This window comes from Lissotriton vulgaris, chromosome 9 (assembly GCF_964263255.1).
Source record: "Lissotriton vulgaris chromosome 9, aLisVul1.2, whole genome shotgun sequence".
NCBI lineage: Eukaryota > Metazoa > Chordata > Amphibia > Caudata > Salamandridae > Lissotriton > Lissotriton vulgaris.
The window spans coordinates 1,081,241,238-1,081,257,642 of NC_141697.1; positions in this window are offsets into that span (position 1 = coordinate 1,081,241,238).

Sequence of the window (16,405 nt, forward strand, 5' to 3'; positions counted from 1 at the left end):
CAGGCGCTGAGGGTGGTGGTGGGGGTTGCTGGTTCGGTGACTGGAGTTGGAGTTTGGGGTCCGAAGCTGTCGTGTATATCTGCGATCTTTTGGTGGAAGAACTTGGAGAGGGAGTTGCAGAGATCTTGTGATGGTGTGATGTCGTTGTTGCTGGCGCTGGGGTTGGAGAGCTCTTTGACGATGTTGAAGAGTTCCTTTCTGTTGTGGGTGTTGTTGTCTAGTCGTTCCTTGAATGATATTCTTATGGTGGTGTGGATCAGCTGGTGGAGTTCATGGGTGGCAATCTTGAGGGCTGTCATGTTTTCTGTGGCTCATTCGTGGCGCCAGGTTTTTTCGAGGGATCTGCAGCATTTCTTAGATTCTTTGAGGGCGTCTGAACCATGAAGTTTTCTTGTTGCCGGTCCTGCTTGGGGGATTCTTCAGTGGTGCGAGGTCATCGGCGCAGTTAGTGATCCACTGTGCGAGGCTGTGGGCTGCGTCGTTGGTGTCGGCGGTGTTGGCTGGCGGGTTTGGCTCAGCGATGAGTGGAGCTGGTCTGTGGTGATTTTGCTCCAGCACCTGCGGGGGGTTTGTTGCGTGCGGTGGTGGGCTGTATTCTTTTCCAAGGTGAAATGGATGCATCTGCAGTCGGTCCAGTGTAGTCCGGCGGAGTGGCTGAAGGATACATGGTTGCTGGCAGAGAAGATAGGGTCGAGCGTGTGGCCAGCGATGTGGGTAAGGGTGTTCACCAGTTGCTTGAGTCCGAGGTTGGTGAGGTTGTCATCGTAGAGCAGGGTGGTGGTGTTGCTGTCGCGGTTTTTCTCCAAGGGGAAGTTCAGGTCTCCAAGGAGGATGTATTCTGGTGAGGCTAGGGCGCGCGGGCTGATGAAGTCGGCGATGGTGTCGCTGAATTATGTGCGTGGGCCCGGGGGTCTGTAGATGAGCATTCCTCTAAGGGTGGTCTTGGGGTCGGTGTGAATCTGGAAGTGTAGGTGTTCGGCGGCGGAGAGTGTGTCTTCAGTGGAAGTTGTGATGTTGATGGTTTACCTGTAGACGATGGCGATTCCTCCTCCTGTCTGGTTGACGCGGTCCTTCCGGGTGATCTTGTAGCCATCCGGGATGGCTATGGCTATGTCGGGGGCTGAGGAGGCGTTCATCCAGGTTTCCGTGAGGAATGCGACGTCTGGTGCTGTTGTGTCGATGAGGTCCCATAGTTCAACGCGTGCTTGTGGACGGAGCGGGTGTTGAGGAGGATGCACTTGAGGTGGTTGTTGTTGTTGTTGCGTGGTCTGGTGGGAGGTCTGCAGGTTCGGAGGCAGGTGTATTTGCAGGCTTGACATGTGGAGGGTCCGTAGGTTCGCTTCGGGGTGGCTCAGTTGCAGGCGGGTGTTCGTCCGATGTTGAGTGCGTTGAGGGGGGCGGAGTCGTATCTCAGTCGGGTGCCCGGGGTGCGGCAGGGGCCAGGGGTTCTGGCGCTGGGCGCGGTCCAGGCGCGGACAGTCGCAGACGGGCTTGCCTTTGGCGCACCTTCAGCGCGCCCGCTACGCGCGGCCTCCATATGAGAGAGGGAGGGAGGAGCAGCTGGGAGGCGGGAGCATGGCGGCCAATGGGTAGCGAGGGGGCGGGGCCGTGGGGGACGCGAGCAGCAGGGAAAAGGTGGCACAAAAGACAAAGGGAGGGGAGAGACGGGCCCAGTGGGCACAAAAAACAAGGGACACAAAAGAGCAAGAGAGAAAGAGCCAAAACCAGTCAACAGGGAAAAGACATAGTAAGTCAAGCGAACAGACCAGTCTGCAGGGAGGCAGCAGACAACACGGAGCAGGGAGAGGGAGCGGCGGCACACAGGGGGTCAGCGCAGTGGCAGAGGGAGCGACCTGCCTGGTCACAGTGTGACAACTGTGGAGGTGGATAGAACACTGCATGCACACAGCATACAAGTTTGAAGCAGTCCTGGTCCTAAGCCCTACTTCGCTGTATGACTGCTTGGGTACTGACTGAATGATTACAGTTCTGCAAGCACAGTGCCTGACTGAATTTATAAGTGCTTCATTTTTAGCACAGTGAATGGATTAGTAGATACTGCTGAATGGGTCACTACAACAGTGCAACAGCAGTGACAGAGTGTTTGGTGGAAGTGGAAGGACACAGAGTGGAGAATTGAAGATGTGAAAGACAAGTGTGCAGATGGATAGAAGACTGCATGTATAGTGCATAGGGGTTTGAAGTAGTTCATGTCCTAAGGCCTACTTCGCGGCAAAAGTACTTGGGTACTGACTGAATGATTACAGTTCTGCAAGGAGAGTGCCTGACTGAATTTATAAGTGCTTCAATTTTAGCACAGCGAATGGATTAGTACTGCTGAATGGATCACTACAACAGTGCAACAGCAGTGACAGAGTGTTTGGTGGAAGTGTAAGGATACAGACTGGAGAATTGAAGATGTGAAAAACAACCAAATCATTCTCTCTCACTTTTCTGAAATGGAAACTGAGTCACAGTTTTATTCTAGACAAATACCAGTATTTCTTATAAAAGGAGTGTATAGATACTGACTGGGGAAACGTAGGCCTCAAACACACGTGTGAATTTGCTTACATTACTACTTGCATACTGCATAGGAGTTTCAAGCACTGCATGCCCTAAAGACTGGCTCACTGCAACAGTACATGTACTTATATGTCTGCAAACACATTAACCAACCAAATCATTCTCTCTCAAATTTCTCAAATGGAAACTGACTCACAGTTTGATTCCATACAAATAACAGTATTTCTTATAAATGGAGTGCATAGATACTGACTGGGGAAATGTAGGCCTGAAACACAAATGTGAAGATGGTTACACTACTAACATAGTGCATAAGAGTTTCAATCACTGCATTCCCTAAAGACTGACTCACTGCAACAGTACTGCAAACACATCAACCAACCAAATCATTCTCTCTCACTGACTCACACTGTGATTCTAGACAAATACCAGTATTTCTTATAAATGGAGTGCATATATACTGACTGGGGAAATGTAGGCCTGAAACACAAGTGTGAATTTGGTTACACTAATACTTGCATATTTCAACAATCCTTCTCTCAGAATGATTCCTAAATGCACACAGACTCACAATGCGATTCTAGACAAAAAATATGAAACCTTGCATTTTACAAAAACAAATTTACTAGTCTAGAAACGGTAGGGTGACTAAACACATTCTATATATATGACTACTGCAATTTACTATATAATCCTGACTCATTTTGCAAATACATAAGCAATTCGCTGCATTATTGGTGCCAACATTACATCAAAAAAGTGACACAATAGAACAACAAAGAGGCGCAAGGAGCTTGTAAATCTGCCCTAGAGTGTATGCAACAGTGTATGCATACTGACTAGGAAATTGTACATTTGAAACAAAAGTCTGATTTTAGACAAGCAACACTCTTAATTACTCTTGAAGGGCTAATATGACTGCGCACATTCCAGAAATATAAATACTGCATTTTAGTGTGCAACCATGAGTCATTTTGCAAATACAAAAGCAATAACTGGTTTCTAATTCTATCAAAACTTGAAAAAGGATAGGTTTTTAAGCAGTTATGTGTCTGCAAACTCAAAACGTACAAAAGTACTTCTCTCAGAATGATTCCTCAATGCACACAGACTCACTGTGTGATTCTAGACAAATAATATTAGACCTTGCTTTTTACCAAAACACATTTACTAGTCTAGAAACAGTAAAGTTACTGCACACATTCTATGTATATAACTACTACATATCAGTGCACAACTCTGACTCATTATGCAAATACAAAAGCAATTTGCTGCATTATTTGCACCAACATTGTGTCCAAAAAGTGACGCAATGGCAGCTCAAAGAGGTGCAAGGGGCTTGTAAATCTGTCCCAGAAAGTTTGCAGTAGTGTATGTATACTTAGTGGAAAATTGTAGATTTGAAACACAAGTCAAATTCTAAACAAGCAACAGTAATAACTACTCTAGTACTGCACTTTACTGTACAAAGCTGACTCACCAAACACATTAACTTACCAAATGCTTTTATTACAATGATTATCCAAATGCAGACAAACTCAGAATGTGATTCTACATAACTAAACTACTCCTTACACTTTAGCAGGAAAAACACATTACTCTTATTAAAAACAAAATGCACCACATACATCCCCTTACTAGTTAACAACTCACCTTTCAAATTGATTTGTAGATAAAGAAGAATGTCACTCACCAACAGATATTCTTATACAGAATCTCTGTACTTCACTGTTCTTAGCAAAACCAGAAAATGGCAAACTTTCCCTCTCAATCTACACATATATACATGAAAATAACAAATCAAATTGCTTCCCACATTAATTCAAAAGCAAACACACATTTCTAATGGTTAAACATTTGAACCCTTTCCAACTGACATAACTTTGAACCCTACCCCCAATTTGCTTTCTGCTGTTACCATAGTAACAGATCATGCACAACTCAACTGACCACAGAGGTCAAAAGTTCAGCACACTGTAAAACACTCCTCCTCAACAACTTTAGACTCTGCATAGGTACTTACTTATAGGTACCAATAAACACAAAGCCTCTTTTTACAACCAACCAACATCTAAACACATATGCTTGAAAGATGTCTGAAAAATATATATATTTTAATTTTTTTACTTGCTTGGATACGCGTACCGGACGCCTTAGAATTCTCGCAGCATACGTGGTACGATACGCGTACCCAACGCGTACAAACCAGAGGTTGTGCTAAGTGCTGTGCTGGGTACTCGCATTCTAATTTTACTGTTAAAAAATAAATAAAAATAATCTGCCCTAAATTTAAATATTTAGTGCCCCTGGGAGGTTGCGGACCCCGGGCTTGGGGGGGCCTTTCAGCCCCCCCCACACATTTACATATGCTCCTGAGTTTGTAGGTGGTTGTATCTGTGTGTGCTTGAATGTATCAGTTTCTGTATTAGATTGTCGCTTGATGTGTCTGTAATTGTATCACTGTGTTCCTAGATGTGTAAGTGGCTCTGTAGATGTGTGAGTGGGTGTGTTATTAGGTGTATGAGTGTGTGTCAGTTTCTGTATTGGAGTATGGCTGGGTGTATCAGTAGCTGTATCAGTTTGAGTCTGGGTATGTCAGTGGCTGTATCAGTGTGTCCCTGGGTGTGTCAGAGGCTGTATCCATGTGAGCTTGGGTTGTGTCAGTGACTGTATCAATGAGTGCCTGGATGTGTCAGTGACTGTATTGTGTGTGCATGGCTGTGTCAGTCTTTGTATCAGTGAGTGACTGTGTGTGCCACTAGCTGTACCAGTGCATGCCTGGGTGTGTCAGTATCTAACAATGTGTGTCCGGGTATGCCAGACCCTGTATCAGTGTATGGATGGGTGTGTCATTGATTGTATCTATGTGTGTATGGGTGTTTGAGAGTCTGTATCAGTGTTTGGCTGGGTGTGTAAGTCAGTGTATCAGTGTATCTATGTGTGTATGGGTGTTTGAGAGTCTGTATCAGTGTTTGACTGGGTGTGTTAGTAGCTGTACTGATGTTTAGCTAGTTGTGCCAAGGTATGTATTGATGTTTGCCTGGGTGTGTAAGTGTATCTATCGATTGTGAGTGGTTGTGTTATTGGGTATATGGTTGTATGCCTGGGTGTATCAGTGGCTTTATTGGTGTGTGCCTCAGTAGGTCAGTGGCTATATTGGTTTTAAGCCTGGTTGAGTCAGTGTCTGTAACAATGTATGCCTGGATTTGTTAATGTGTGTATTAGTGTAAAGCTGGGTGTGTCACTGGCTGTATCAGTATGTTCATGGGTGTTTGAGAGGCTGTATCAGTGTTTGAATGTCTAAGTGGCCATATCAATATGGGAGAGAGTGCACCATTGGCTGTATGAATATGTGCCTTGGTGTATCAGTCACTGTATTGGAGTATGGTTGGGTGTGCCAGTGGTTGTATCAGTGTGTGTCTGGGTGTGTCAGTGACTATATAGGCATGTGCCAGGGTGTGTCAATGGCTATATTGATGCATGTCTGGGTGTTTAAGGGTCTATAACAATGAGTTGCTGAGTGTGTTACTGTCTGCATTAGTGTGAGGCTGGGTACATCCATGGCTGTATCAGTATGTGTAAGGGTGTTTGAGAAGCTGGACCTATGTCTGGCTGGGTGTGTAAGTGAGTATATCAGTGTTTGGCTGGGTGTGTGAATAGCTGTATTGGTGTGTAGCTGGTTGTATTAGTGTCTTGATCAGTGTTTGCCTGCACCTGTAAGTGACTGTATCAATGTGAGAGTGGGTGTATTATTGGGAGTATGAGTGTGTGCCAGAGTGTGTCAGTGGCTATATCGGTATGTGCCTGAGTGTGTCAGTGGCTATGTTGGTGTTTCCCTGGGTGTGTCAGTGTCTGTAACAATGTGTGCCTGGGTGGGTTAGTGTGTGGCTGTGTGTGTCTGTGCATGTATCAGTATGTGTATGGGTGTTTGAGTGGCTGGGCGGATTCTCTAAGTGGCTGTGTCAATATGCATTTGAATGGATAAGAGGAGCACTCCTAAGCTTTTACGAATTTTGAATACTAACTAATCAAGTTTTGTGTTAATTAACATAAGAGTGCAGCTGAGGTAGCACGTTTGTCCTAACCGTGCCTATATGAAAGTCCTATCTTAAGTGTGTGACACACTTAACCTCGATGCACTGTTGCTATAAGTGGTTCAGTAAACGAACAGCACCTTTTTTTAAAAAAGGCTTTTCAGTATTTTTTCAAAGGTTAAGTGTGTCACACACAGTAAGATGTGTCAATATGCACCCACCCACTCGTACACCCATTGAGACATTCACAAACTAACTCCCATACCCACTGAGACACTCATGCGCTCACACACACACATTCATTCTCAAAGGTTACATGGCACAGTATGGAAATTACATTTAAAAACCTTAGAAATTAACAACAAAAAACAAAGGTTGTAGGGATTTTATAGTTAGGAAATTGAATGTAAAAATCTTAGAAATTCACTGAAAAAAACAAAGGTGACAAGAACGTATAATTAGGCTCAGATTTCACTCATACAAACCATTAAAATACAGTAGGTATAGTTACTTGAGCTAACTATAACTTATGCCCCTGCAATGCACTTCTTATGACCTCATATCTCATATACTACATCACTCATGACATGTTCGGTGACATCACTGATGATATCTCAAATGATATCACTGATGACATCATACCGTGGGTGTAAGTATTTTGTAGACATTTCTGAGACTTAAAGATATATACTAAGCAATGGCTGGGGAGATACTGAATGATATCATTGAATTTTGAAGACATGAATACCAATAACAGCTGCTCATTCATTATTTGTTTTTTTCTCACTTTTAAGGATCCCTCAAGTACCACAGTCAAATCCTTGCGAATTACATGAAGGGCGTGTGTGACCAAAATTTTTAAACAGCCTTGAAGCTGCATATTTTTGCTGTGGAAGCAGAATTGCAGCACACAAAATTAAATAGTATAGATCAGTCGAAACATCCTGTTGCGAACAATAGCAGTACAAAATACTGAACGTCAAGAATATAAAGAGTGCCAACCCCTTCCAACTAAAAAAAAAACTATATTTTCCCCACCAATAAAGTATGTCTGTTTTCTCTTAAACATAAGTGTATGACCTCTCCCAAACATAAAAAGTGCATCCACTCCTGCAGCAAAAAATAATATGTGCTCTGGGCCATAAAAGTATTTCAAGCCCACAAAAAAATAAAGTGTGTGCTCTCTCAAAAATTCCCAAAAATACACATCAATTATGTCCTGAATTTCACATATGCTATGCAGTGACAGTTCCACACTATTGCGGGCCACTGGCTTACAGTCAGCTATTTATTAAATCAAAGATTTTACTGAATAATCAATCGATAAAATTGCTTTATTTAAGAGGTGCATAGTAATTTTGTGACCGATAGTGAGATAAAAGCTATACCCTAAGGCTTCAAGTATAAGTGGTTTTTTTGTGCCTCTGGTACACATCAATACCTTGCGATAAGGTATATATCAGGCACAATAAACACCCCATATTATGGGTATTCACTCAGAAAATATGAAATACTGTGTTGAATTTGATAGTACCTACCACACCAATGCCATTTGTATCTGTAAACTATAGCAGGTGACCAGGCAAAATTTACCAGGTGAATAATGCATCTGGGGCAGTAATTACCAAGGTACTGGGGGCATATATCCAAGCCCCCATCGCCATGGGAACATTATTATAACATTCCTGTGGTGATAGGGGCTTTGCCTTATTTACAAGGCAGCGTTAAGCCATTAAAGTGGCTTAATGCTGCCTTTTTTAATTAGACCCCAATTCACGTTACGCTTAGCGTGAAATGGGAGGGCAATGGGTGTTGCAGAAGGCGTTCCAATCATTGATTCTGATGCTGCCTCCTATTTACAAGAGAGGCGTAAATAGGAGGCAGTGCCAGAATTAAGACCAGGAAAAACCTGGTCTTAACCTGGCAAAGCAAGGAGAACATTTTAATTTCTCATTGTTTTTGCTGTTTTCATGTGTGCTGCGTGGTGCAACACACATGAAAACAGCAAAAGGGCAATTATTTTTTATGTACAGGATGGTCCCCCTTCCCGCACATAAACAATCTTCTTTTTAAAATCCTGTTTTGTAACTTCTGTATCTGCTGCATTAAGCAGCACACATAGAAGTTACAAAACAGCATTTCAAGATTGTTTATGTGCAGGAAGGGGGACCTTCTGCCCACTCTGCCACCCCAGTTCAGACATGGCTATATGCAAATCAGTCTGACCCTGTGCCTCATGGGAACAGTCCTGCCCGAACTGCCAAGCCATGTCTTCCCTGGACCGGAAACAAGCTTCTGAGGACCGGTTTCTGGCATTCCAGCCGTCTTCAGCCCGGCTTGCTTGAATCCAGTGGCAAAGTGAGCAAGGGACTCACGTCTGAGCATACCCTGCCACACTTATGGTGGCCAAAAGTGGTACAAAAGGGGGTGGTGATGGACGGAGCATCTGAATCAATCAAACACTCACACCCAGTCAAAAGATCTAGGTTTAATCCATCACCGTTCTTTAGCCCACTCTGCCACCCCAGTTCAGACATTGCTATATGCAAATCAGTCTGACCCTGTGCCTCATGGGAACAGTCCAGCCCAAACTGCCAAGCTATGTCTTCCCTGGACCGGAAACAAGCTTCCTAGGACCGGTTTCTGGCATTCCAGCCGTCTTCAGCCCAGCTTGCTTGAATCCAGTGGCATAGTGAGCAAGGGACTCACGTCTAAGCATACCCTGCAACACTTATGGCAGCCAAAAGCGGTACAAAAGGGGGTGGTGAAGGACGGAGCATCTGAATCAATCAAACACTCACACCCAGTCAAAAGATCTGGGTTTAATCCATCACCGTTCTTTAGCCCACTTTGCCACCCCAGTTCAGACATGGCTATATGCAAATCAGTCTGACCCTGTGCCTCATGGGAACAGTCCAGCCCAAACTGCCAAGCCATGTCTTCCCTGGACCGAAAACAAGCTTCCGAGGACCGGTTTCTGGCATTCCAGCCGTCTTCATCCCAGCTTGCTTGAATCCAGTGGCAAAGTGAGCAAGGGACTCACGCCTGAGCATACCCTGCCACACTTATGGCAGCCAAAAGTGGTACAAAAGGGGGTGGTGCTGGACGGAGCATCTGAATCAATCAAACACTCACACCCAGTCAAAAGATCTGGGTTTAATCCATCACCGTTCTTTAGCCCACTCTGCCACCCCAGTTCAGACATGACTATATGCAAATCAGTCTGACCCTGTGCCTCATGGGAACAGTCCAGCCCCAACTGCCAAGCCATGTCTTCCCTGGACCGGAAACAAGCTTCCGAGGACCGTTTTCTGGGAAAAAAATAACGCTGCAGTTACCATGTTTATCCACATATTTAACTGGTAATTGCTTCCTTTCATTAGCTGAGTGCCTTTAATTATCGAAAGGTGCACTTCTAAAAACCTTAACATGTTAGTAAAATACGTGTAAATCTGTGACCATTTATCTTCAATAAAAAATCTCAATTAATGCTGTCGGTCTACATAGTTAATTACCTGAAAGTCACATTAACAACACTGAGGGGCATAGGTACTAGCCCCTATCGCCATGGGAACTTCACTTTTTCCGAAATTCCTGTGGCAATATGGGCTTCGCCTTATTTACATGGCAGCTTAAAGCCACTCTAGTTGATTTAACACTGCCCTGTAAATAAGGCCTTGGATTATTGATGTGTAAAGAAGGTGTCCCGGCATTAAGCAGCACACATAGAAGTGAGAAAACGGCATTTAAAGATTGTTTATGTGCAGGAAGGGACACCTTCCTATACGTTAACATCTTCCCCTGCACGCAGACATCCTTGCACTATGGTGCGATTGCCCTAGGTAGCTCAGTGTAGAACCAGCGCAGGGGAAAACGCAAGGCTGGACCATATTCTTGTAAATATGGTGCCGCCTTGCGTTTCTGAAATGGCAGAGTGAGGAGTTAATGCATGATGGCTAACGCCTCACTCCGCCACTTCTTTGTACATATGCCCCTAAGAGTCACAGGAAAAAGACATTTTTTTTGGCCGTTTTTAAAAATAAACACACACATAGCGAAGTCGAGAGAACCAGTATAAATAAAAAACTGAGTTTTAATTATTTCATTGTTTTCATCAGAAGAAAGTCTATCAATTGTTTGCATTATCACTTATCCCTATGAGAATGACAGACAAACCCCATATCATCCACTCCTCCGCAATATATGAGGTGATGTAATATATCTAGGGTGAAATGCTAATTTCTTTAAACACCAGAATTTTTCAAAGTAATTACAGTAAGTCACTGACAGCAGAATGGGAAATCAATAGGACAGATATTTAACCTGAGCAGATAGTAAGACACATTGCAGAACTCCTTAATGAATTGTACCAATGAATATTAAACGCTGATTAAGCAAATAGTTCCAGTGAAAAAAAATATTTGTTTTGTTCTCACAAATATATGCCTGATTTACAAAATATTCTATGATTTTAAGTGTATTTGTTTTAAGCAGTAAAGTAAGATAATAAGCCATTGTGATAGTTTTAGTTCTTTGTGCACGTTTATTGCAGAGAAGTAACCCAAAATGAATTAAAATCAACATGAATCATTTATCCTTTATGACTTGTGCAGTTGAAAACCAATACATTTGGTATGGTTTGTTCATGGTTGTGGCTGTTGCATTGTGTAAGTATCATTGTCCCGCGATAAAGCTCTGTACCTTAAGGTGTTTTTTGAAAGAGTGCTAAAAATTGTTTCAATTCATCTATCAGCTAAATTATATATATTTTTCCTCAGACCTCTGTGGTGATTCTCAAAACATGTAGTTTTTCCATGCCCTCCAACAATATGTGGTTTAAATGTTCCCGTAAGGCTATTAGAACGTTTATAATTAAGGCCATTATTGCAAGTTAGATAGAGCGGATTTAATACATGGAATTCCCCTCCACTGGCTTGTACATTAGTATTTTTTTTCCACATGTAAGAAAACCATACATGATTTTTCCGACCTGTAAATCCAGACAGATACACGAAATGAGACTTTGGCTTCAGCAGAAGCTAAGCATTACTCCCCATTTTTTTCTGACTGATGTTACCTTCCAAAGTTTACCTTACCAGAAATGACCTTGCTGTTACCTGCCCAAACTCACTTTCCCCTTTTAGGCCCTGCTGCTCCACCCGCTACCCGCACCTCTACCCTCCAACCTACCCATAGGGCAACAACCTACATTTATCACCTTCTCAGAGCAAGTGGTTGATGTATGAATTAAATCCCATTGAATTAGGAATTCTGTTGTGGGATTTTAAACTGAACAAATCAGTCCCACGCAGTAATTCTCCACTCCGGGGGGGGGGGGGTTAACATATAATTGGATGTTACAGGGTTGGGTTTACCACACAGTAGCGATAAATGTGCATCCAAATTTACCAGTGACGTAGTACCATCCAACTTGTAATTAGGGCCTAACATATACATTAACTAAGATAAGCATATGTGGTACTTCAAAAGAAACAGACCAAGGACTGCAAGGTGTGAGGAGGCCTGAGTTCCGACACTTGTCTCTTTCGACTCAAATAACCTATTTTCCCTTTAACTAGGCACACAAGCTGAGTCCACTGGAGAACAGAGGTTAGATAGTTGTGCTGAGTCATCCACCAGGACAAAGTAGGAGGGAAAAGAAGTGTGGAGCCTATGATGTAATGTCAGAGGCCAGATGGAATTTTAAGGTTTGGTTCATGTAGTGGAAAAAGGAAAAAGTACAAAATAAGAAACAAATAGTACTGAAAGCTTATTTTTACAAACGGGAATAAAAAAAGCAGTAAAAGTAGTCTAACCAGTTTAAACATACATCATAACCCTCAGTTGTTGGCCAAAGCTCATTCTGGAAATTCAACTATATTTTGAGTGCTTTTTCTAAAAAAAGATATTCGGCATTGATGATTATGATAAAACGATGTTTATTTAGACCATAGTCTATAAACCATGCATAGAACTTTAGATCCACATAGTGATAACATGATGAAATCACAATTCAATTTATCACAATTTACAAAGATATAAAACCATAAAATCACAATATTGGGAAAGCTCTAACATTTTTAAAATCTACCTCCCTCCTTTGTGGCCTCCATTACAAATTCTCTTGTTTCTTTCAAAAACTTCCCCAACGCAATTTCAATATCTAAAAAAATACATTTCGATAAGAAGACCAACAGCTTCAGCACGTGAATTCACCTTATATTTTAAAAATATTGGGCGTAAAAACACTTTTCGTACTACTAAAATCAATGTACAGTCAAGCAATATATGTAAAATATCATTTCTTACTCCTTAGCCACATTTACAAATACCATCTGGTTGGATCAAGGCTGCTTTTATTTTACCTTCAATCTTCCATGGATTTATGCCCACACGAACCTTTAAGATTTCAAACTTAACCTTTTGTTGGGCAGCAAATCCAGATATGGGAACCGAACCTCCTTATCCCATTCGCTCCTTACCCAGTTGACCGATTTTTTTGCCCTCAGATAATCATGGTCTTGTGATCTAGAGCATTGGAGCCCTTTGTCCCGAAGCATTTTCTTAGAAAAGTCTACATCCAGGGATGGCGATGAGAGGTTTAATTTTAGGTGCGCAGCTACAGTCTGGACGGATTTCCTTACATCCCGCGCCCAGCGTAAGCTGCTTGTTTGGATTCCCTCTCTGCACCATATTGAAACCTTCTGTTAGTCACCAGGTTCCTGGCGTTTCCAGAATCTTAATAAGGACATTTGAGTCTTTACGTTCCATGCTATTAGCCCTACCTCCATTCTAATTGCTTGAACCATGGTACAATTTGGTAGAGACAGCAGCATTTTAAGAATCTTTCCTTTTTCACGATCCCACCCCCTTTTGCCGCTCAGATAGAGCACTTCTGCACTGTAAAGGACTTGCGGGGGATCATAGCTTCAAATGCCTTTAGAATCGGTCTGTGTGACATATCACCATAATCTTTGTTACATTTTTTCAATCCACAGACCGATGAAAAAGCCTTTGCAGTTTGTGCCTCCAAATGGGTACTCCACTTTAATGCGCTGTCAAACCAAAGGCCTAAGTATTTATATTCGCTTACGATATCTAATTTGTCCTGTCCTAAAAACCAATTAAAATTTGTATCCTCTTCCCAAAACATAGGACCTTTTGTCACAGTAATTTTTAAACACATTTAATTTCCTTTGTAGGCCCATTTCAGTTTGGTCCAGGGTCACAAGATCATCCGCATATAGAAGGCATGGCACTTTATTTCTATTCATGCGCGGACTCGCGCTTCTTTCAATTTCCAATACTGCAGGGAGATTCTGCATTGGTTAATGTACGTCACTGTATACATTCCATGCCCACTGAGCAATTAATAATACACTGCTGTTAACCAGAGAATTTCTCCGTAAATTTAATACGTCCTTCATGAAGTCAACTTCCAAAAGGCAAGGACTGGACAATGCAGAATCAACAAATGACAGACCTTTAGCAAATGGACCTTCTTGGTGTAAGCTAATTGAAAAACACTATTACTCCCATTCTTGGATTTCCACGAGACAAATGCACTCATCTCTAATAGAAACACAACATTTACGGAAGAAGCAACGAATAGACATTTGATTAAATGCAATATAAGTTGACCCCAAAAAAACAGTGGCAGAATAGCATGATTCACCTACATATCATCAAGGTACATAGATGTGGATTTAAGAACAGTAAAACTGTACTTATCTATATATACATACCTTCATTGTATTGTGGAAGTTGACATTCTGATGCAATATTTTAGAAAGAATATTTAAAATGAAATAAAGTAGTAGAATACCCCACTGACTCCAACCAGGTTGTCACACTCCTTATGCTTGACATTTCAGCTGCCTTTGACAACTTCAGCATTTAAATGACAAAGAACTTCAAGAAAAAAATGGAACAAGGGTTCATCATCAAAGAAAGAGAATGCATTACATTCTTGGCTTCTTTTAGTTCAAAATGATTCCCCCAATAGGCAGGATTTCTACAAGACTCATTGATTGTGAGGATTGTGGTGTACTATATTGTATGGTTGTGCGACCTTACCATGTAATACACTAACAAAACCATTTTGGGTCCACTCGGGCTTGTTTGTAAAACCTATAACTCAATGGAGCTTCAAGCAGCAAGGCTTAAACAAAGGAACTGATGTAAAGCATTTAGAAACACCAGACAGTGAAACATCACACAACATCAAAGAAATTCAACACCAATTTATAAAAATCAATTATATTTCTTTGAATTTTTGGACACTAAGGCGAGCAAAATCCACCATAGCATTCCTGAGTTATGGATCTTTAAGTAAAATATAAATCTCCGTTTTTTTAGTCCTAAGTACAAACAAACACTGGCAACTGCAAAGTTTGAAAGAGTTGTGTTCAGCCACTCCAGCTCGTACTGGGAGTCCAATTACAACAGGAGGAAGGGTAGCGGAGACAATAAGGAATATTGGAACAATGATTTGGTCACCAAAGCAGTCTAATGTCAGTTCCACACTTTCCATCAAGACCACCATGGACTTCAACTGTGCGGTCCTGATGCTTGGAATACTGGATGATGAGTATGCTAAAATATGCTCTGGGTGGTTTGTGGTCAACAGGAGCCTTCCTGGTGTTATTCCTTGCTCCACAGGTAAGGTGGGGTGACTTTGGCCACAGGGGTCTGAGTCCCCTGAAGTCCTCTTTGAGCCAGTAGGAACCCCTCAGTGGCTGGGTTTCCGATCTCTGGTCACAGGGAATCCAGCGGTATACTTTGGTGAGGGCTATTGTCCCATTTTGGTGACCAATCCACACTCTGGTGACTCTCCAAAGTCCTGAAAACACAGGTGTAACTTTTGAGTCTGGAGTGGAGGTCTTCTTGGTGATCAGCTGTCATTTCTTGAGAGTGGCTACTGACAGCCAGGACAGATCACTTCAGCTTTTATGGCCCTGGTGCTGGAAAATGGTGTCAGTCAACTGATAACCCTGGGCTTAGTTTGCGTAGTAGCGCTACGCGTAGCTACGCGAAGTGCACTTTGCACTATGCTACGTGAGCGTCAGCTTTCTCAACGCGGACTGGTAGTTTCCATGACGAGTGGAGCAATGCCGTTAGAGAGAGAGACGAGGCAGTAGGAGGGTTATAGACTAGAGTACCCGCCAATACTACTGCCGCGGTATCCGAGATAGTGAAGTACATAGCTTCAATCATCCCGATATTCGTCAGTTTGGTGATAGACAGATTGAGGTGGGATTTTAGGATAATGGCAAGATCGCCTCCTAATTTGCCCCCTTCACGATTGATGCCCTTTAAGAGATAGCCCGGAGGGGTAGCTGGGTGGATATCAGGGGTAGAGGTATCTCTAAGCCAGGACTCGGTAAGGAACAGGATATCCCAGGCGTCCGAAACTAGTGACGTCCAGATCTCGTTGGAATGGCGGGGCAAGGAACGGCAGTTAATCAGACCTGCTTTCAGCGTCAGAGGGTGGGACAGGCGTTTCGGCAGGCTGAGGCAGGGAGAGGGGCGAAGGCTCCAAGGAGGGAGGGTAAAATTACATTGAAGGCAGTGGAAAGGGGCATCCTCCAGGTGACAGGGACTACAACGTGTAGTGGACGGGCAAGTTGTGAGTTTTAGAAGGAGGAGCTGGGATCTGGTCCAGCAAGTACGACCAGAAACAGCCCGACAGCCAGGGGGACTGGCCCTAGGCACGGGCCAGGCGCGGACGGGCGCAGACGGGCTTGCCTTAGGCGCGCCCTCGGCGTGCAAACGGCGCTCCCGCTGCGCTCGTCCGCTGCGCTTGCGTGGGAAGCACATTTATAGAGAGAGGGTCTGGGCGTGGC